Source organism: Pan paniscus, chromosome 1 (assembly GCF_029289425.2).
Source record: "Pan paniscus chromosome 1, NHGRI_mPanPan1-v2.0_pri, whole genome shotgun sequence".
NCBI lineage: Eukaryota > Metazoa > Chordata > Mammalia > Primates > Hominidae > Pan > Pan paniscus.
Window position 1 is genome coordinate 114,675,241 of NC_073249.2, and position 23,925 is coordinate 114,699,165.

A 23,925-nucleotide genomic window follows, 5' to 3' on the forward strand; every position below is an offset into this window, starting at 1 on the left:
ACCAGTTCCCACCCTGCTCTTTCTAAACTTCATTTTCTTTCAATTTCCAGTAGGGGACCAAGCCTCTGCGGCAGTTTCCTGATCTTCTGGATATGCTGCCACGCTGTCCCAGGGCTGGTGGTGTCCCCTGACTTGTTCCTCTCCTGACTTTCTCAGCCTGGAGACTGAAAGCTCTCTTTGGCTGTTGGCCCTCCCAGGCAGAGTCCACTGGCTGTTAGGGTGAAATGGGGCTGATGCTTCCTGGAATCCACCAGAAGTATGCAAATTGCACCATCTCTTTCAGCTGCCTGTGCCTGCATTCCATCAAGGATTCCAGTAAGAAGAAACCATCCTGTTCCTCTTTCTAAGTGCCTCATTAAAGCTGGAGGACAAATTCCTCCTGCTTCTCTTGCCCTGGGAGGTGAGATAGCACCTGAGTGGGAAGAGGAGGTTGTGCTCCGTGTGACATCATCCTTCATGGGGTACTCTGACCACAGGGACACTGGTGTCCAAGGCCCAGGTACTTCCTGTGTGCCTGATTCACTGGGGAGTCTCAACTCGTTGGGGTATAAACATGAAAAGATTTTATTTCTTCCAGTAACTGCCCTGGCTGTGCTGTGCCAGATCTCTCTTTCCTGCTGAGGAGCTGCTCCCTTAACAACGTCTTGGTCTGGTTCCATAACTTTTCAGCCACTTTCGGTTACTATAACAGTCTCATTCCAGTAATTAAGACTCAGTCTCTTATATTTTTAAAACTTTCATCACAAACTCGATTCAGAGCTCTTCTCTCCCCTTCCCTCCAGCACAAGTGAGAGTTGGGTCCTGGCTTTTTGGAGCAGTGGAGGGGAAGTAGGGCCTGGCTTGAAGAGGCCTCACCTCCTCCCTCTTTGAGGCCTCAGCATCTGTATTTGGGCAGAGAGGAGGGATGGAGAGTAAGAGACCTCTTTACAGGAGTGTCCTTTTCCCCTTCCTGTTCTTTGTGGCTCTGTTAGATGCTGATGATCTCACCCCACCCTCCTCCATCACTGAAAACCACCCTTTCCCCCTCCTTCCCTCACACAGATGCACCTCCCTTTAGCCTCAACAGTGGTACAGGCGCCCAACAACCCTTTGTTGACTTGGCCATGCGTACCTGGGCAAACCCTCAGCTCCTGTCCTTCCACTGACTTCCGTGCATCTCCATGCAGAGCCACAGGGCCTGCGGGAATCCTCTCCCATAATCCTTCAAGGGCCCCACAGATCTGGGAAGAGAGAGCTGCCCCCATCTTCTTCCCAGTCATGCTGCCCCAGGGTCCTTCGAGCCCTGCTGGATGGGCTACTGTAGTGGGCCTCTTGCTTTCAGAATCTCCCGGACTCAGATGGGTACCAGCCTCTACATTCAAGTGCAGTCCCAGCCCTCAAAGCAAGTTCATCAGGCATCCTGCTTTTCCTTCCCTCAGTGGGGTAGGTGAACAACAAGGGCACTGGGCTGCAGTCCTAGGCTTCCAGGATGGCAAGGACTCTGACAGTGAGCTGTGCCTCTGAGGCATCAGGGAGAGTCTGGATTCCCTCTCCCCTCACACTGGGGCAGGAAAGCACCCTTATCATCTCCACAGGGGCGTGAAGGGTGACTCTCCCTTGGTCTCTCTCAGTCCTGCTCCTGACTGGACGTGGGCTGGGTGCCGGTCCATTTAGAGGGTGCTGGTGCCTTGAACAGCAGTGTGTGGAGGTGGTTGGCTCCATCTGCTGGCGGCTTGCTGGTAATTCTGTGGGGTTGCTTGGCTCCTCTTGGCTGTGGGTCTAGCATAATGGGGACACACGCTAGGACATGCACAGCTGCAGGCAGTGCTATCCTGTCTCTTCTCTTTTAACCTGTGTTGAAGTTGTCCTTCCTCCTGAAAGGATTTCTTGATTAATTCCCACCATTTGACACGCTCCTTCACTGCACAACCTCAGCGCTGAGACTCTCAATTGGTAGTAAGTTCATGTGCCTGCAAGTGAAATGTCTCTTGAGTAGTTTTCATGTGTTTTGAGGATAGTTAGTGTTTATTGAGCTCTTCCATGTGCCATCTACTGTCCCAAGCACGTCACATACTTCATCTCATCTCCTCACACCACAATCCAATGAGCTAGGTACCGTCACTGTCCCCATTTTACAGATGAGAAAACTGAGATAGAAATGTTAAATAGCATCTCTAAGGTTTATAGTCAGAAAGTGAGGTGAAGAGGCACACTGAACTCGGAGCTTCTACTCTCTACCGATACTCTGTTCTGCCTACTTGGTTTCATACTGTGATCCCTCTGTCTCCTCGCCTCTCCTCATCCCTTACCCCGAAAGCCTTAAATAAGTATATGTGGTTCACAGTGAAGTACTCCCCATGATATTTTTTTGTTTAGACTAACGGAATCTTCCCAGTTGGGGCTTGTGCAAGAGCTGAACTAGCCCTGGTGAGATTGTGGTCAACTTATAAATGGGCCAAGCTGTGTGGTCATGTTGAAGTCATTAGCACAGAGCCTTTGGACACAAGGACAAATCCTGCTCTAACATTTTAGATTAATTTTTTCCCAGGGAGGCCTAGAATCTTGACCATATACTCCTGAGAAATACTTTTCATCTGGAAAATGAGAATCTCTATTGTTTGCATAGTGCATTTACTTTCATTGTCTCCTAGATATATTTGCAACCACTCTGAGCAGAAAGTGTTAACATCACTCTTGTTTTATGGGTGAGGAAACGGAGGCATGAAGGTTAGCAACTTGTCTGAGGTTACACAGCTTGTATGTGCTGGAACTGGGATCCACAGACAAATCTTCTGCCTCCCCCCTGTCATGCCAAAGGGGTACCCTTACTGCCATTTGCCAAGAGCCTCAGGCTCCTGACTCCTTGCTATGGGCTCTGTTCCTCAGTGGGCATTTCCTTTCTTCACTTTTAGCCATGTCCATGGCCCTTGATCCTACCTCTTCTTCTAGCCTCCCCCCACTGGTTTTACCCACATCCTCTTCATCTTTCTCAAGGGCTGGTAGTGCCCCTTGCAGTAGGGGGACCCGATCTTGAAGCCTTCTCACTATGGCCCCCAAGGCCCTGAAGGGGCTGTTCATTGCCTTTATCGGCTCTAGTCATGGCGGATGTTATTTATTGTCAGATAAATGTATTTCCAAACAAAACAGAAAACGAACAAATAAACACAGTGACAGAGCTGTAAAAAACCCTGCCGGCTTGCTTACTTGTAGAAAAGCCTGCACAACTAATTAACCCGGGTAGGCCTCCGTGGTGTTTGGAAACAAGCTTGGAATTAATATTGCCGTTCTCAGCTGCTGGAACCAGCCTCTAAATCTTTATTGGGTAGTAGCAAGAGAGAGACACAGAGAGTTATAGAGACAGTAAGAGGCGAAGATGGAAGGAGATAGAGTGACAGAGGAAGATAAACGCAGCTAGCCATCTGCCTCCATACCCATCCATATCACCTTAGCTATACTCTGGATCCTAGACAGACAGACGGAGATACAGACAGATTGTGTTTCCTAAGAGCGAGAGATAGGAGAAAATAGAGCCTTTGTCAAGTTCAGAGTACATTTTGCTTCCATATCATTGAAGTCAGAGAATCAGAGGCTCCTGGACTGGAAGGGGCTTGTGAGAGGTCATCTAATTCAGTGGTTTCAGAATTATTTTTGCAGCAAAACCTTTTCCTGAAATGAAATCATACACAGAAATGCCGTGTATAAAGCAGATGAAAGTGGAGCTGCCCCATTTGGAGCTTGCTGCTCCTCCAAGCCCCTCCCCTCTCGCAGCACAGGGCAGGCCCTGTGTCTTCTGGGTCTTCAGGGCTCAGGAGAGCACAGCTGGAAAATTAAAGCTGCTTGGCCTCTGGGTGGCAAGCCTTTGGGAGTGTCCCTGGTTCTTCTCTGGGATTCAGGCTTAGCCGAATTTGAGAGTCCCCCAGAAAGGGGGTGTGTTAGAGTGGATATGCCAGTTGGTGAAGGAGGTGGGTTACCCAAGGGAACACCTACTCTCTTGCCCTGAACCTGTTGGGTTCTTGAACTTTGATATTCACTTTCCCTGAGGATCTTTGTTGGCAGGAGCTGAGGTACTGGCTTGTTGACCTTGAGGTAAGGATGGCATCTCAGCTGGTGGGCTTCAAGAGTCAACCACCTGATCCAGACTTTGCCTGGAGGAGGCTTGTCATGGCTCCACATCAAGTTCAGGAGGGGAGGCCAAGAGTACAGGAAGAACATCTCCCTTCTCTTTAAGTGTGGAAGGTGGCCAGGGTGGACTTCCCTATAGACTATTCGGTTATGCTCTACAGGGATGACCGGTGAGCTACTGGGAAATTGTACTTCGTACCTTTTTGCTTGTAGAGGAAGGAGGGGAAGTGGACTGAGGCTGGAAAATCCCCCAGCTGAGTGGCACTGTGGGGATTTGTCCGGCCTCTGCTATTGGAAGCCCTGTTCTCAGCCTCAAGAGCAGAGCCCTGAGGCTGGGTGGAAAGGCCCTTCTCTCGGAGTCAGTGGTGGATAGGGAAGGACAGGGGAAGCAGACCAGGCACTGTGTTAGGAGCCTTCCTGTCTCCGATTAACCCTGTGTGTCCTTGGCTCAGGCCTAGACAACAAAGGGGGCACAGCAAGAGGAGAAACACAAATCAAGAAGTAATGCTTTTTTTGAAGGAGAAATTATAAATTGCAATTTAATCACATAATCACTTTGACACTCTCAAGCAAGCTAATTTCTTCCCTTGCCTCATTTCATCCACTCGGTGAGATGAATCTTAATGAATAATGTCCTATGAATATTTAATTTTTGATCAATTTGAATTTTCTCTGGCATACCTGCTGGAGACATAAATCAGCTCCTTTCTGCCCAACAGAGTGAATTTGGACAGCAGCCTGAGCAGATCTCTGCCCATGGCCACAGAAGATGCCAGCCTGAAGTTTTTGATGTTCTTGTTTGCCACCATCTCAACATCGTGACTTGGACCTCCCTCAGTGCCATCCCTAAGTTGTGTTTTCTAATACTGCTCTGCGAGCAGAAGCCTGAAGCCAGTGGTTGTCTGGGCAGATAAGAAGCATCTGAAACTGACTTTCCACAGGTGGCCCCTTTTCCTTCATCCTTTTGCTTCAATGACTTAAGCCTCCCTTCTGACACTAGCTTTATCTTTCCTGGACCCTGGAGACAACTGTTATGGTTCAAAATATGAAAAGAACCATTCTCAGTTGCCTGAGAAGGCTTCTTTTATGAGATAATACTTGATATTTGTACAGTGTGTTACAGTTTGCAAAGTGACTTCACATACATCTTTTCTTTCCATGTCTTAAAACATCATGGTGTTTGATCTTTCTTGTGAGGTGAGGAAATGGGGCTGGGTAAGTTCTTTCTTACCCTGGGTTAAGAAGAGTTAGTACTGGAACTCACAAGCTTGAAGAATGGCTAAGTTCAAAGCTGGGACAATGGGTCCAAACTGAGCTGTCTATAAAGAGGGATTTAGTAGCTGGGACTAGGGTCTGGAGGAAGGGGGAGGGTATCCTTAATAGACAAGTTGGAGGTGATCTCAATGAAGAATTGATGACAATAATGATACTTTTGGAGAAAATACTCCAATTGCTTAAGGCAATAGACAGAGATAGCATGTTTAAACTGTATTTTGGATGTGTATCCATATCCTGTACATTTTGTTTTCCTGGGGTTCTCCACCTATGAAAGCAATAGATTTTAATGCTTTAGGAAGGGCAGCAACCACCTCAACGCAGAGGTTATTGTTCAGTTTAATTCTCAGTGCCACATTCTTGTTTTTGAGTCCATCAAGACAAAACAGTCTTGAAAGTAAGATTTTGTGTAGAAAGCAAATAAATTTCTACATTCAGCAACTTTCCAATAATATGATCATAGAATTTCCCTGTAAACAATAGGGTAGAGATAATTCAGACTACGGTATGATGGAAGTCACTTGGGAAGCTCACCCCTTCTCACCTGAGGGGCATGGAGAAAGAAGGGAGAGGTGGAGGAAGGACAATGGAGTCGGAGTGCTGTGTCCTCGTTTTTATTCCTGTAGGCCAAATCACTGAACACAGTAGAAACTTTCAGATAGAGGCCGGGTGCAGTGGCTCATGCCTGTAATCCCAGCACTTTGGGAGGCTGAGGCGGGCGGATCACCTGAGGTCAGGAGTTCGAGACCAGCCTGACCAACATGGAGAAACCCTGTCTCTACTAAAAATACAAAATTAGCCGGGTGTGGTGGTGCATGCCTGTAATCCCAGCTACTCGGGAGGCTGAGGCAGGAGAATCGCTTGAACCCACAAGGCAGAGGTTGCGGTGAGCCAAGATTATGCCATTGCACTCCAGTCTGGGCAACAAGAGTGAAACTCCATCTCAAAAAAAGAAAAAGAAAAAGAAATATTCAGATAGATATGAAGGAAGCTAAGAACATGGGGGTTAATGTCTCCAGCCTTACATTCCCCTCAACATGGCACAGGAGCTAAAGTGAAAGGAGATGGGTAATTAGATGAGACTGAGGCAGTGCTCCTGTTCTCCATGGCCTGGGAATGTTGTGCACTGGAACTTAGGAGTTCTAATGTGCCCTGGTTGAGGTGCTGGGAGAGCTTGTAGTCCAGCAGAGGCCTGGGGATGGAACAAAGTGTTCACTGAACAGGGGACTTCGCAACTGGAAAGAAAGGACCAAACCTGTGGTTTTTAGTGGTGGGAGCTCATGCATCATTCTGACAAGTCAGAATCAGTTATGAAAGAGTCTAGGAAACAGACTAGACGAATAACCCAGGCAGACGTCAGCTTGGACCAGAGGTTAGTTCTCTCCCATTACCACAAGGTGAAGTAGGATGCATGATGTGCCTGCTACCATTAAGGAAAAGTCAGGGTAGTGGTGGAGTGCCTAGGGAGGAAATTAGGAAGTCTGAACATTTGCCCTGGAGAAACTGAACCATCTGAAAACATGTTTATGTCAGTGCTAGTAATTTTCAAGATTAACTTCTTGTCTTAAGTCAAGTTTTGAGAACACAGAATTTGAGATAAAGATTATATGCTAAAGCTTTACTGAATGATGCAGGCCTAGGACAGCAAAAATAAGGGAAAAAACAAAAGTGAGGCAGGGAAGGGGAGAAGTAAGCCATAGTCTCACAAAAAGCCCATTTGGTTTCAGACATATGGGACTTCCTCCAGATGGGTCATGAGAGATCATCATACCTCAAAATAGTCTGTGTGGGGAGGGGTGATTTGAATTTTTCTGTTGCATTCTCTTCTTTCTTGTCTTTCAGTGATCATCATTTGCCCCATGGTATATTAACTCTATTACACTGTGAGGTTATATAACCTGTTCCCTATGGTAGGATTCTGAAGAAGTTAGAGTTCCAATGCTCAAGCCATATTCCTTTACGGTAGTTTTAAAATATGTTCACAAATGCTTTCATAATTCTCTCTTTAAGAGGTGGAGCTTAATTCCCCTCTAGCTGAGTGTGGGCTGGTCTTAGAGACTTGCTTCTAACAAATAGAATAAAGTGAATGTGACACTGTATGATTGCAGAGATTAGGTCATAAAAAGCACTGTGTCTTCTTCCTTACTCTTTAACAACAGCTGACCCTTGAACAACGTGGGGACTAGGGGTGCCAACCCCTGCAAAGTCAAAAATGCATGTATAATTTTGATTCCTCCCAAAACTTGACTACTAATAGTCTGTTATTAATCAGAAGCCTTATAGCTAATATAAACAGTTGATTAACACATATTTTGTATGTTATATGTAAGAAAATTGTAAGGAAGTGAAAATATATTTACCATTAATTAAGTGGAAGTATATCATTATAAAGCTTCATCCTTGTAATCTTCACCTTGAGTGGGCTGTGGAGGAGGAGGAAGAGGAGAGGTTGGTCTTGCTGTCTGAGGGGTGGCAGACACAGAAGAAAGTCCACATGTAAGTTTATCCTCTTGGTTCAAACCCATGCTGTTTAAGGGTCAACTGTTCTTGCTTTGGGAGAAGCCAGCTTCCTTTGTGAGAATACACAAGCAGCCCATAGAGAGGTCTGCATGATGAGGATCTAAAGCTTCCTGCCAACAGCCATGAGAATGAGGCATTTTGGTAGTGGATCTTTCAGGCTCTGTCAAGCCTTCAGATGATTGCAGTTCTTGTCAACATCCTGACAGCCATTTCATGAGAGACCCTCAGCCAGAACCATCCTGCTAAGCCACTCCCAGATTCTTGACCAACTCAATCTGTGAGATAATCTTTATTGCTTAAGCCACAAGTTTTGAAGTAATTTGTTAAAAAGCAATAGGTAATAATACACCCTTTATCTGAGTCTGGAAGTGGTGAGAGGAACTTGAACCTTCGTAAGTCCTGTTGAGTCAGACCTGAGCAATAGAGCCTTGTCTTCTGCCATGGGAGACCCACAAGTACCTGCTGAAGCCCTCACCATGGAGAAGGCTGAGATAGATACAGTGTCAGTAGATGAGGCTGTGGTGGTAGTTGCTGGGACTATCCATTGAGTATGTGGTTGAGGGGAGAGGCAAGTGGAGCAAATCTGGTGAGACCCATATACTTTGTCTGGTACAGTAGACTCCTATTCCATAGTCCTGTACTTTCCACTAGGATGGAGACTCCAGAAGCACAATTAAGCATGTTACAGAGAAACAAAGAAGTCATAAATGTTTTGTATATTTGCATAAAAATATGAGTAGAATTGAGACAATGGGATTTGTTAAAATAATAAATTCCCATTACAAAAAGTAAAACAATATGGAAAAATAGAAAGACAAGACAAGCATCACTTAACCCATAATACAGAGAGAACACTGTTATATAAGTTGATTTTTTTACATTCACTCCTTATATTGACATCTTCCCTTGCCAATAAATATAATTAAATGTATCTTTCCATGAAATACAGTAGACTAGATGTTCTATGAAACTCCTCCAGGGACAGTATGCCTCCAAATGATGGTATGTGTGTATATACATACATGTATGTATATAGAGAGAGACTAATACACACACATATACATACACACATATATATATATTCCTGCCCCACCTTTAAAAATACATGAATGCATGTTTGAGTTGGCACAAAATTTTATTTATTTATTTATTTATTTTAGAGACAGGGTCTTGCTCTGTCACCCGGGTTGGAGTGTGCTCATAGTGCACCACAGCCTCAAACTCCTGGATTCAAGCGATCCTCCCACCTCAGCCTCCTGAGTAGCTATGACTACAGGTGCATAACAAAGAGAGGCATACTCTCATGCCTGGCTAGTGTTATTATTTTTGTAGAGTTGAGCTCTTGCAATGTTTCCTGGGCTGATCTTGAACTCCTAAGCTCAAGCGTTCCTTCTTCCTAGTGTTGAGATTACAGGTGTGAGTCACCACACCCAGCCAAGGGGAATAAGAAACAAGAAAAAAACATTAAATGAAAAGAATAAGTGAGCTGTAGAGCTAGGCTTTGTCTTGGGGCCTAATTGGGTTTCAGTGGTAATATGGGTCATATACATGAGAGATGGGAGATATAGTCCAGGGATCAAGCAGGTTGAATCCATATACAAAATTGGGATCTCTGAGGGGTGAAATTTTCAGTAGATGAACTAGAAAAAACACACTCAGAGGGAGAAAGAGAGTTGGTGAAGATATTTGGTTGTCATCCTTGACTCTTGATGGAATAGAAGAAAAAAACAAAGAAAAGTCTTTCTTGGAGAATTTCTAATCTTAAACTTAGACACCATTAGAAAATTTGAAGTCTCCTAGATTTGTACTGTCCCTAGGGCTCCAATAACAGCAGCAGCACATTTTTCCAGACAGAACATAGTTTAAACCCTGGTCTCAGAGAATTCTCACAGATAACGTTCTAAAGGACATGGACTTCCCAATCAAAATTCAACAAATGCATAAGAAAATAAATTACCCTGAGTGAGAGCAGCATGTTTCTGGAAGACTGTAATGACCTTGATTTACTTATCCAATATCGAATAAAAAATAAATATATTTAATTTGTTTATGCAATAAAAGAGAGTACTGGAAGTATAATGAGGAAACAAAAGACTGAGAGTAACCTAGTTAGATATAATAAAGAAATAAATAGAACTTTTAGGAAAAAAAATCATTGAAATTAGCAACTCAATAAATATGATAATAACTTAGACACAGCTGAAAAGAGAACTGGTGATCTGGAAGTTGCTCTGAAGAATGACCTAGAATACAATAGAAAGACAAAGATATGAAAGATTTAGGAGATATAAAAGACATAGTGGGGAGATACAGCATACATATAATCAGAATTTCAAAGAATGATGGTGAGAGTGGGAGAGAAGTGTTTGAAAAGATAATGACTGAAAAATATCCAGTCCTAATGAAAGAACAGTCCTCAGCTCTAACAAGCTCAGTGAATCCTAAGTGGGATAAAGGAAAAGAAACCCATATTTTATAGAAAAACTGAAAACATGGATTATAAATCATTCTACTATAAAGACACATGCACATGTACATTTATTGCAGCACTATTCACAATAGCAAAGACTTGGAACCAACCCAAATGCCCATCAATGACAGACTGGATAAAGAAAATGTGGCACATCTACACCATGGAATACTATGCAGCCATAAAAAAGAATGAGCTCATGTCCTTTGCAGGGACATGGATGAAGCTGAGAACCATCATTCTCAGTAAACTAACAGAGGAACAGTAAACCAAACACCGCATGTTCTCACTCATAAGTGGGAGTTGAACACTGAGAACATATGGGCACAGGGAGGGGAACATCACACACTGGGGCCTGTTGGGGGTTGGGGGGCAGGGGAGGGATAGCATTAGGAGAAATACCTTATGTAGATGATGGGTTGATGGGTGCAGCAAACCACCATGGCACATGTACACCTTTGAAACAAACCTGCACATTCTGCACATGTATCCCAGAACTTAAAGTATAATTAAAAAAAAGGAAAAGACAAACTGAAAACACTAAAGATAAAGAGAGGATCCTAAAAGAAGCTAGAAAGATAAGATAGATTATCTACAAAGCTATAAGAATTCAATCCACTGCTTATTTCTCAACAGCAGCCAGAAGACTATGGAATGGCAGCTTTGAAATGTTAAGTGAAAATACCTATTATGCTAGAATTCTACTCCCACCAAAATTATCTCTCAAACATGAGGGCAAAATAAGGACAATTTAAAAATGTTTTTACAAACAGAATTGGTACAATTGACACTAAGAGACACTAAAGAAATGTATAAAGATACATAACAGGAAGAAGAAACGTGTTCCCAGAAGGAGGTTTGAAGTGCAAGAAGAAATGGTGAAGAAAATAGTAAATGTTTGTATGTATAAATAAATATTGATTGTATAAAATAATAATAATAATACCTAATTTATTATTATTAAACTGAAATTATTACAGTAAAAATCAAGTTAGAACTAAAATCGTGGACAAAAGTACACAAATCGACCATATTTGAATAGAGATCAAAACAGGAACAATGAAACTTCTTCTTTTTTAGATATACATAGATGTGTGATTAAACTATAAAGGAAAGAAAGGAAATGATTAGTACAAAATTGGGGTAGTGGGTCGGGTGCGGTGGCTCACGCCTGTAATCCTAGCACTTTGGGAGGCCGAGGCAGGCAGATCACGAGGTCAGGAAATCAAGACCATCCTGGCCAACATGGTGAAACCCCGCCTCTACTAAAATACAAAAAATTAGCTGGGTTTGGTGGCCCACGCCTGTAGTCTCAGTTACTTGGGAGGCTGAGGGAGGGGAATTGCTTGAACACAGGAGGTGGAGGTTGCAGTGAGCTGGGATCGTGCCACTGCACTCCAGCCTGGCAACAGAACAAGACTCCGTCTCAAAAAAAAAAAAAAAGAAAGAAAAATTTGGAGCATGCAGAGGGCTTGGCTTTGAAGTATCTTAAACATTCTGTTTCTTAAGGTGGTTGCTGGGTACTGACTGCTTATTTTTTTCATTATGGGTATTCTTTTTTTTTTTTTTGAGATGGAGTTTTGCTCTTGTTGCTCAGGCTGGAGTGCAACGGCATGGTCTTGGCTCACTGCAACCTCTGCCTCCTGGGTTCAAGAGATTCTCCTGCCTTAGCCTCCCAAATAGCTGGAATTGTATGCACCCACCACCATGCCCAGCTAATTTTTGTATTTTTAGTAGAGATGAGGTTTCACTGTGTTGGCCAGGCTGGTCTCTAACTCCTGACTTCAGGTGATCTACCCACTTTGGCCTCCCAAGTGGTGGGATTACAGGCATAAGCCACCAAGCCCAGCCCATTATGGCTATTCTTTTTCTTTTTTTTTTGAGATGGAGTCTCACTCTGTTGCCCAGGCTGGAGTACAGTGGTGCTATCTCAGCTCACTGCAACCTCCGCCTCCTGGGTTCAAGCGATTGTCCTGTCTCAGCCTCCCGAGAAGCTGGGATTACAGGAGCACCACTACGCCCAGCTAATTTTTGTATTTTTAGTAGAGATAGGGTTTCACTATGTTGGTCAGGCTGGTCTCGAACTCCCGAACTCCCGAACTCCCGACCTCGTGATCCGCCCACTTTGGCCAAAGTGTTGGGATTACAGCGTGAGCCACCGTGCCCGGCCTATGGTTAATGGCCTATATATGGCTATTCTTTAAAATGTAAATATTGATTATATGTACTTTTTCTATGGTATAATAAAAACAGACAAATTACAAATGATGTTGTGATGACCATTGTTGCAGCATGTATTATTTCACATACAAAGTAAATTCCTAGAAAGATTTTGAGGAAAAGGGTGAGTGCAGTAAGTTTACTTTGAAACTTTGTCACCTATCTTCCCAAAGGGTGCACCAACTTATACTTCCACTGACAATGCCTAACAAGGCCCATTTCCCTACACCCTTTCTGTGCATGTTTTCTAAAATGTCCTCCAATCATGTATGCCAGCATGGTGAGCTAGGCTTGTTTGAAGAGACTGGAATGAGATGAACAATTTATGAAGCAGGAGTTATAATTAATCCCACTTTACTTATAAGGAAACTGAAAATCACTGAGGTTGAGTGACTTGTCTAGGCTCACATTGTGGTCCAGGCTCACATTGTGGTCCAGGCTCTTGCCTCTATGTTCAGTGCATGGTCTTTTTGCTATATTTCACTGCTGGCCAAACTTCATTGAACCTGTGTGTTGCAACAGTGTGCTGCTGCACATAAAAATCTTTCCTAGTCTAGCCATGTCAGAAAAGAAGGCAGGAAGAATGTGCACATTGTGGGTTGCTGGAGGTGGTAGAGTGGGGTGGAGAAGAAAGGTTTTCAACATTTATATCCTCAAATCTGAGGACCATTCCCTTCCTTGGACTTTGTTGCTTAAGCCCCTGATTATAAACTTTGGAGACGGAATGTTGGATGCCTATTTATTCAGCCTGGTGTCTGGCACGTGGCAAGTACTAAATATTTGCTGGCTCTTGAGTAAACTCTGGTTGATATTTTTGTCACCAAATATGGAGGGAAAACTGTCCCTTTGGCTCAGCCAGGCTTCTTTCACTGCATGAAGTGAGTCTGGTCCAGGGCAGAAGAAGAGATGAATTGACCTTCCAAGGTCTCTTCCTGCTGAAAAGACAAGGATTTGTCAGCAGGCACTGCTGTGGAGAGCAGGGCCCCATTCCTGACTCCCTCAGAGGTACATTGGCTTTCTTTTCTCCAAGTGATTAGCAGGGAGATTGGCAGGCAGTAGTGGCAATGGAAGTTTAATGTTCTGGAAACCCAGTCTTTTTCCCTTTTCTCTGAGGTTTTCCCTGGTGAGCCAGGGAAAGGTCTTGCAGCTTAACAGGCAGACAGGGATGGGGCCCTGGAGTTTTACCATCAGAGAGTGAAATTTATCACTGTGACGCCTACCCCAGGCATGACTGCATTGGTAGGGGAGAAGTGGCAGGTTAGGGGGAGGAAACTGCTGTCCTGCCCTGGGGACGCTGTCCCTGGCAGGGCACTGAGACCCTGCTGTGATCCTGAGATTTGACTGACCCATCCCTCCCTTGGGCCCGTTCTGCCCAAGGCAGGCCAGAATACTTTTCGCTCATAGCCCCCCACTGCAGCTAAATAAATCAATGGATCCTAAAGCTCTGAGCTGGTACCCAACACTTGGTGGATCCTAAGTCCTTATGCCTGTCTAACAGAGGACTCGATGTAGTGGGGAGAGCTGATAGCCCTGTCTGCCTCCCTGCCTCTTTTCGTCTGCTGGAGGCTGCAATACACAACATCTTCCCTTTTCTACACTTGCCCTTAATATATGTGAAGAAAGCTGTCAGGTCCCTTTTTAGTTTTGTCATCTTCCAGCTAAATATCCTCAACTGTTTGTTAAATCATATGACATTGTTTCCAGGCATCTCAACATCTTGGCCTCCCTTTCCCAGATGAATTGTTGGTTAATAACTCCCTGATGTAATGCATTTTGTATCTCAGGCTCAGTGCTTGAGATGTTATGAATCTCTGTTGGTGGTGTACTGCCATGATTTAAGGGCACAGGTTTTGCAGTTGGGCTGAACTGGGTTTAAATCCTGGCCCTGCCCAATTTAATAGCTGTGTGATTGTGGCCAATTGCATTCTCCAAAGTTGGCTACCACAATACTTCCTATCCCGCATATTCTTCTTACAGTGTAGTAACACGCATCCCATCAAGTGGTGGGGTCTATGTCCCTTCCACTTGTACCTGGGCTGACCTTTGTGACTACATGGCCAGTAAGTGATGGCAGAAGGGGTGCTGTGAAGCTAGGTCATAGAAGTGCCATGCACTTCCACCTTGTCCTCTTTAGTTGTGTACCCTTGGGACTCAGTCACTGTGCTGCGAGGAAGCCAAAACTGACCCAGGTGGAGAGAACCCATGGAGAACCACATGTGGGTGTTTTGGCTAATAGCCAAGCTGAAGTCCTCATCTATAGTTAGTGTCAAGCACTGGACATGTTGTGAGGAAATCACTGAGATGGCTCCAGCCCTAGCTGCCATCTGACTGCAACATCATGAATGACCTCAGGCGAGAATCACCCAGCTGAGCCCAGTTAGCCCCAGAATAAAATAATCGTTTTAAGTCACTAAGTTTAGGAGTGATTTATTGCGCAGCAATAGATCATCAGAACAGCGATCTTAGGCTTTGCTGGAGCTCTCAAGCCTCAGTTTTCCTTATCTGTGAAATGAGGACTATGAAGTCTACCTTAGAGTATTACTGTGAAAATTAAAAGACAATGCATAAAAAGTACTTAGCATGTGCTTGCCACACAATAATTAGGCAACAAATTATTAACTATGATTAATGACCTCACGAGTGAGATAGGAAGGGTGATCTGGATTGAGACCTTAGGTCTAGGTAGTGGCAGAAGGATGGGAAACTGAACTTGCAGTGGGACAGCCCCTGGGGGAATAAGGTGAGAGTCAAGCCACAAGTGCCAAATGTGCAGTGAGCTGCAACAAGATTCAGGCAGTATCTAGTGTGAGGAAGACCAGTCCAATCTGGGGAAGCTTCTACTTCTTGGTCTGCGCGAAGCATGCAAACTGTCAGTGTTAAGACGAGATGAAAGGCAAAACCTGGTAAATCCTGGAGCTGGCTGCTAGGAGAGTGTGGGCAGCACACAGGAAACGTATTGGTGAACGATTAAGCAGTGTTGGGGATTTGGCCACTGGGGTGTGCCACAGAAAACTCTGGAGGTGAGAGGGATTTGTGTGAATATCCCAGGAATTTGAGGTCACAACTGGCAGAGTTAACAAAGCAACAAGGTGGGGAGCCAGGGAGGATGCCTGATGACATTCTTGTGTATGACGTTTTCTTGTGGTTTGGTTCCCTGCTTCAGAGGGTCTCAGGATGTGAAAGGTGTAGTTTGCTGAAGTAGGCGTCTGCACAATTCAGGCAGCCATGAACTCTTAAATCTTACAAAGCAAAACTAACCACATCCTCCCCAAAGAAATCCATCATCACAAAACCTTATATTCTACCTCCACAAACAATACGTATGCTCATTGTAGAAAGATTAAATGATATGAGAAGGAAAAAGAGAAAAATAAAAATCTCCCAGATTCCTACAGCCCAGAGATATCCTCTGTTAATATTTTGGTATACATATATAGCCTTCCAAAATGTATACAAAAACAGAACCATACTGTTTGGTAACCTGCTTTTATTGCTTAATGATATGCCTTGGACATCTTTTCATGTTATGAAATATGCATCTGTAATTCTGAGCTTTTCAAATGGGGACATGTAGCAGTGTGCCAGAGTTTCTATCAGCTGCAGGAAAATTGTTGTTCATCACACTAGAGCATCAATTTTATTCAGTGCTAAGTTGCTTAAAATATTATTTTAATATTAAAACCAACCCAGTTATGGTATGGAGTAGAGTACAAAATTTATATGAATTTTTAGGAGAAAATATGAGACTTCAAAGAAATATCCTTTGACGCATTCTTTTGTATCTTTTTTTAATGGCAGGTAGCCATTAACTTATGGGGATCATTTGAATAGATTGTGTGCAAGAGGAAGTGGGAAGAGTTAAGTGACAATTTAGAGGCAATAAGGGCACCCAGAGTCCTTCCTTGAGGCACAGAGTACCTTGCAGCGAGATGATATGGAGAACAATGTGGGCATCTTGAAGTCTTGGCTTGGCCTTTAGAACCTGGGCCTAGGTCGGCGGCTTAATCACAAGCAGTGCCATCCCTAACATCCTCTTCAGCCTGTTGGCTTAGAACAGTTGAAGGCAGGGGTGACACCAGGGTAGGGAAAGTATGGCTGTACCTAGCATGGTACTCAGAACTAACCCAGTAGCTCCAGGTGAACCATGCACAGAGTGAAGCTATTCAGTCCTAGCTCTGCTATTCACAAACTCTGTGAACACAGGCAATTTACTTCTCTTTGCTTCAGTTTGGCACACCTGTAAACTGGTGATAAAAGTAGCATCTCATAGGATTATTGGGGGTATTAAATGAGTCGAGTACAGTACTTAAAGTATCACTTGGGACATAGTATGTGTTCAATATATGTTAACTATTATTACGATGTAATATATAGTTACACAGCTTCTCATGGTAAATGTGTCCCATTCTTGTTTCAAACTGAGCTCGTGGCTAATTGAAACTCTTGGGTCTTTTTCATTGGAATTGTTATCAAGCTTGCATTCTCCATGCTATTGTTAGTTTTTAACTGCCTGGCTTATTAATATTCATTGCCTTGATTCTGATCTAGTATTCTAGCCTGTGGTAGTTATCCAACAACTAATTCTTCCTTTTGAGAGTCAGTTGAGTTTCAGGTTCTAACGACATTTGTAATTCTATTGCCCCTGTTTTGCAGATGACAAAACTGAGGGAAGGAAACTATGACCTCTTGAGTGAGTCCTTTGTGCTAGATTTTGACAAGGGCCTCTTGGTTAATCCTCAGAGCAAGCTATAGAAGCAAGATTTATTATTTCCATTTTACACATGCAGAAACTGCAGCTCAGAGTGGTTCAGCAAATCACCCAAGGTTGCTTAGATGGCTCAGCACTTTCCCCCTACATCACACTACGTCTTAGTTTTGGGTTTTCTGTAAACCTAACTGTCATGGTTGAATTTAAGCTGCTGAAGTAGATATTTTACAGGACAAAACCAAGGACAGAGACAAATCACTGGAGAACCCCTTCTAGGTAGATCTATGGCTCTTATGTCAGTACCTAAATCAATAGTTTTTATAGGGGATCATTCAACCACTGGAATTGGAATCAGATGCTGCTATTGGAAACTGAGGTCTAGAGTGTGTTAAGAAGTCACAAAGAAATCTCCTTCCTTCATTTCTTTAAGGGAAGCACCTCCTTGCCCCAGCTCTTTCCTTGTCCCCTTTCAGCAGGAATCTGGATGCTTATAGAGTCACATGTCCTAAATCAATCCCAGAAAATGTTGCTTTTCAAGCTGTGTGTGAGAAGCTTTACAGAGCATCCTGGGAACAGGCAGCATCTGCCTGTATTTACTCTTGTTGTTTATTAAAGCCGACAGCTGGAGCACCAGGAGCCGAGGCTGTAGTCACAGGACTGCTGACAAGAGGGGAAAGAGTCAATGGCAGTGGCTAGACCAAAGGAAACCCGGTCCCTTCTTTCCCATGATCAAAACCCTAGACTTGACAGAAAAGGAGTCAGGTCAAGGGAAGAGGAGGAGGGTCATCTAAGGCAACTTTCTCCCAGGATGGAAACTTTCTCTGCCCCATTTTGAATGGAGATAAGCAGTGGCGTAGATTTCCATGGAGGCTGGTGCCAGTGGGCTCCACGGCTGTGGCCAGAGGTCAGTGGGCAGCGGCATTAATGGCACTTTCCCTAGAGGATGATGAAATAGTGGTGCCTGGAGTCTTGGACACTCTGATTAACTCTCTGATCCCCGCTGATTCAAAGATACCTCAAGCAGAATGAGAGAAAGGCGAGTTGAGAGAGGGTGTCCCAGATCACTGCTCATGGAATGAGGTACCTATTCGAGTTGGAACTCCTTAGTTCCCATATCTATGCTACATGGTGGCAGGTGTAGCGCAGTGGGATGCTTGGATGTGGAATAAGCCTGCACTTCCAACTCCTCCATATGGCCCTTCTGGAGGGGGATGATTAAAGTAGCAACCCTGTGTCTTCTGTTGCTGTCCTTCACAGAGCTGCTCAAACTCTTCCAGGCTCCCCATCCCACTGAGAATGAAATCCAAAGTCCTTACCAACGCCCATGTGACCCTGTGTGCTCAAGCCTCTACCTCCCTCTCCAGCCTCCCCTCCTACCACATGCCCCACAGGAGCCTCCATGCTGTGCTTTGAATGTGCCACGCATGTTCTTGCCTCAGAGTCTTCACACTTTCTGTTCCCTCTCTCCAATGGTTGCCAGATTTAGCAAATAAAAATACAGAATGCCCCATCAAAACTGAATTTCAGAGAAACAATGAAGAATTCTTAGTATAAGTATGCTCCATGCAATATTTGTTCACCTGAATTTCGAATGTAACTCGGCATCCCGTGCTTTGTCTGGCGACCTTGAGGGCTCTCTGGAATACTGCTCCCTCGGGTATGCATGTGGCTTGTTCCCTCTCTCCCTCCAAGTCTTGGCTCACCTCACCAGAGGACTCACCTTCCATCCTATTTACAATAGCAATCGACTCTCTTATCCTGCTTTTTCTCCTTTAGAGCTCTTACCAGTATCTGATGCGATATGGTTTATTTATTCATTTATTTGTTGACTTTATGTCTCCTTGGCAATTGTGAGCTCTACCAGCGTGGGATTTATCTTCTTTTTATTTATTTATTTATTTTTTATTTTATTATTATTATACTTTAAGTTTTAGGGTACATGTGCACAATGTGCAGGTTAGTTACATATGTATACATGTGCTATGCTGGTGTGCTGCACCCATTAACTCGTCATTTAGCATTAGGTATATCTCCTAATGCTATCCCTCACCCCTCCTCCCACCACAACAGTCCCCAGAGTGTGATGTTCCCCTTCCTGTGTCCACGTGTTCTCATTGTTCACTTCCCACCTATGAGTGAGAATATGCGGTGTTTGGTTTTTTGTTCTTGGGATAGTTTACTGAGAATGATGATTTCCAATTTCATCCATGTCCCTACAAAGCACATGAACTCATCATTTCTTATGGCTGCATAGTATTCCATGGTGTATATGTGCCACATTTTCTTAATCCAGTCTATCATTGTTGGACATTTGGGTTGGTTCCAAGTCTTTGCTATTGTGAATAGTGCCACAATAAACATACGTGTGCATGTGTCTTTATAGCAGCATGATTTATAGTCCTTTGGGTATATACCCAGTAATGGGATGGCTGGGTCAAATGGTATTTCTAGTTCTAGATCCCTGAGGAATCGCCACACTGACTTCCACAATGGTTGAACTAGTTTACAGTCCCACCAATAGTGTAAAAGTGTTCCTATTTCTCCACATCCTCTCCAGCACCTGTTGTTTCCTGACTTTTTAATGATCGCCATTCTAACTGGTGTGAGATGGTATCTCATTGTGGTTTTGATTTGCATTTCTCTGATGGCCAGTGATGGTGAGCATTTTTTCATGTGTTTTTTGGCTGCATAAATGTCTTTTTTTGAGAAGTGTCTGTTCATGTCCTTCGCCCACTTTTTAATGGGGTTGTTTGTTTTTTCTTGTAAATTTGTTTGAGTTCATTGTAGATTCTGGATATTAGCCCTTTGTCAGATGAGTAGGTTGTGAAAATTTACTCCCATTTTGTAGGTTGCCTGTTGACTCTGATGGTAGTTTCTTTTGCTGTGCAGAAGCTCTTTAGTTTAATTAGATCCCTTTTGTCAATTTTGTCTTTTGTTGCCATTGCTTTTGGTGTTTTAGACATGAAGTCCTTGCCCATGCCTATGTCCTGGGGATTTATCTTCACTGTGGTATCTTCAGTCTCTGGACTTGTTGGTGCTCAATAAATGTTTGCAGAGTGACTGAATGACCTTACCCCAGCTCTCCCTTTGTGGTGTAGATCCCTCGATCTCTCTGATCTCATCTCAGGCCACTCCTCTTCCCACAGGGCATGAGCCATGCTGGCCTTCCAGCTGACCCTCAGACGTGCCAAGCCGATTCCTGCTTCTAGGACTCGGGACTTGCTGCCTGGCACAAGCCTCCCCCTGTGTTTGAATGGCTGCTCCTTCTCTTTTGCTGGGTTTCAGAGAGGGCTTTTCCAGCCTCTCTGCTAACGTGAGTCCTCTGACCCTGGACCTTTCTTTCATGTGACAGTTTTATTTCCCTTAAATTTCTTATTGCTGACCCAGCGCAGTGGCTTATGCCTGTAATCCCTGCACTTTGGGAGGCCACGGTGGGCGGATCACTTGAAGTCAGCAGTTTGAGACTAGCTTGTCCAACACAGTGAAACCCCATCTCTACCAAAAATACTGAAATTAGCTGGGTGTGGTGGCACACACCTGTAATTCCAGCTACTTGGGAGGCTGAGGCATGAGAATTGCTTGAACTTGGGAGGTTTTAAAAAAATCTTATTGCTCTTGGAAATTATTTGTTTAATGATTTTTTTTTCTTTTTGAGACAGGGTCTTGCTGTCGCCCAGGCTGGAGTGCAGTGGTGCGAATGAATGAGCCCCTCTGCGTTCCCTTTCCCCTTCTGTGGCTTGCTGCAGTTGACGACAAGACCCAAAGGGCTGGTGATAGCCACAGTGGCCTTGGAGGCTTCTGTGGAGGATTGTGGAGGATTGAAGCATTCTCCCCGGGCTGTCACATGAAAAATAAACCAACTTCTTGTGTTTTCAGTCACCAAACTTTTGGTGTTTGTTACCAAAGTTAAGCCTGCACTAATTAATACATGGTTGTATCCACTGTGTCTAATATATAGAAAGTGCTCTATAAATGTTTTGTTGAGTTCCCTGGTGAGGAAGATCTGTTTATTCCTGCAAATGGAACAGAATTGTAGTAAATAACTAAAGGGAACCAGCTGCTTTCCCTTATTTGCCCAGATAGCACTCATGTCCTTCTTAATTCCCTAAGGTCATCAAACACACTGTGTGTGAGTCCCTCTTCTGGGCTTATCAGGGGTCGAACTTGCAAGTCACAAGCAAAGAAGAGTCTGTGAGAGATCCCTATGGTCAGCAAAAGGCAGTCATGATGGTCTTCCACTTGATCTGTGTTGCCCCTAAGACACCCTGGAGATAGATGCTACAGCACAATTGGCTGCATCTATAAAAGATTCCTGTGACGAATTTCTAGGGACTCTTTTGATGGAAATTCATCTTAGCAGGTTGATGCCAGATCTTCCTGGCCCAACTGTTTCACGCTCTCGGTTTTTTTTTTGACATATCTCCACTCTCAGACTGGTTTTCTGGCTCCTCAGTGTTGAATGACCCTTAAAATTTCTATAGCCTGGGGCTTAGTTGCACACTGTTTATTCTGTTTCTATTAAGAGTTTTTGCATGAGACTTAACAGTTTTTTTCTTGTGGAGTCTTCATCTATCCTTAAAATGAACCTTGATCTCACTTTCATTACACATAGGCACTATACGTAGGCATGGACAAAATCCCTCTGTGATGCAACCAAGCCTCAGCTTCCCAAAGTGCTGGGATTACAGATGTGAGCCACTGTGCTGTGCCTGGCCTGGATTTTTTAAAACAGAAATTTTACTTTGAAATCAAGGAAACAAAACAAATTTAAAAGTTGAGACCTGAAAGGGTTTAGAGAGCATTAGTTCCTGGTTGGCATAGCTTACAGTCTACCAGTTCATAGAAGAATCACTTAACAAGTGTTTACTGAGCTCCTTGTGAGGCACTGCACTAGGCGCAGGGGATTCAAAGATGAACACAGTGAAGACTTCGGCCTCAGAGAACTCCTGGTGTATACAAAAAACAAGTGGGAAAAGTTTTACAATATAATGTGATAAATACAATCAGGGAGGCATATAATGGTGGGATTTTTTTCAACACAGTTAAGAAGGTTCTAGATTCTTTCCTCTCCTAGGTGCTGTCTGAGGAGCCCTGCTCCAAAATCTCCTTATTCAGTTTTGAACACCACATTCCTCCTGTTTCTTTCTTTGTGAACCATTGCAGGGAAGAAAAGATTACAGAAAGGATTATGTTCTTTAGTACCCCTGGCAGCACTACACACTGGATTTGGGGGGAGTCCTACATCTATGTATAGCATTATTCTTTTGAGTAAATGTGATTCAATTAACAGATAACTTCATGTGATTTAATTTGTATACCTTTGTAGGGATTTGCATATAAACAAATATAATAAATGAGAAAAAAATTCCCTTGAGTAGGCTATATCCCCTTTTTTGATTTGGAACATCTGGCTGCTCCTATATGTGAACAAAGATAGAAAGTAGCCTCGGCTGGGCACAGTGGCTCATGCCTGTAATCCCAGCACTTTGGGCGGCCAAGGCAGGTGGATGGCCTGAGGTCGGTAGTTCGAGACCAGCCTGGCCAACATGGTGAATTCTGTCTCTATTAAAAATACAAAAATTAGCTGGATGTGGTGGTGCATGCCTGTAATCCCAGCTATTCGGGAGGCTGAGGCAGGAGAATCGCTTGAACTCGGGAGGCGGAGGTTGCAGTGAGCTGAGATTGCACCACTGCACTCCAGCCTGGGTGACAGAGCAAGACTCCATCTCAAAAAAAAAAAAAAAAAAAAAAAAAAAAAAAAAAAGAGAGAGAGAGAAAGAAAGTAGCCTCTACCCTGGAACATTTGCTTACTCCTGGGAGAATCTGTGCCTCTAGCTGTATTTAGCAGTTCCCACCGTACCCAGCCCTCAGGTTCCGTGGGAGGAGCACCAGGTTCTCGTGAACACCAATGTTCTCCCCTAGCAGCTGTTCTCTGGCAGAGGAAGAGAGGAACCCCGATCAACTTCAGAAGGGATACTTCCTTCCTGGTCACCTTCCAGAGAGGTCAGAGAACCTCATCAAAAACAGCATCATCAGTCTTTGCTCTCTTGATCCAATTCTGATTTGAAAGAAAATAAAGAACAGCAGGATTAGGAGAAAGAGAAATGGAGGGGCCCTCGGCACTGGGGTGGGAGAAAGTGGAGTTGACACCGCAGAGAAAGTTGTTTCTGGTCTGGTGCTCTTCTGTGGAGGTCACAAGGGGGCCTGTGAGGTTCACAGACCGTGGGGAAGACGAAGCTGTCTTCCGTGTCGGGTTCTGCTTCTGTTCTTGTTCTTCTGTCTTCTGGTGGCTTTCTGGAAGAATGATCAGGATAAGGCAGAGGAACTGTAGATGACCTGGGAATGGGAAAGCTAGGGCTCTCTGGGATCAGAGGAGATCTGTTTATTCCTTAGGTCAGGGAGATAGACGAGGAAATCTCTCTAGAAGCAGATTCTCAGGATTAGGTCTTGACTCCATGTGTGAGGAGGGAAGGAAAAAGAATTGAAATAAGCTATCCATTTTAGGAAGGACCCTGACGGGGACCCTGAAAAGTCCCCTGTGGTTGCCCTCCCTATAGTACCCCTTCCTGTCCTATGGACAAAAGTCCCAGTGGAAAATCCCTGGGTTTTAGAGTCCGGGATCTGGGGTTGA

At 44.1% G+C, this 23,925-nt stretch overlaps 1 long non-coding RNA gene across 1 annotated transcript in view; it reads left to right on the forward strand.

Moving 5' to 3' along the window:
• LOC130540986 (uncharacterized) overlaps positions 1-23,925 on the forward strand; it is a 128,269-nt gene continuing 104,344 nt past the window's right edge. The window contains exon 1 of the long non-coding RNA XR_008955023.2: positions 1-315. This is a non-coding gene — a long non-coding RNA (uncharacterized LOC130540986). The remainder of the gene's footprint in view (positions 316-23,925) is intronic.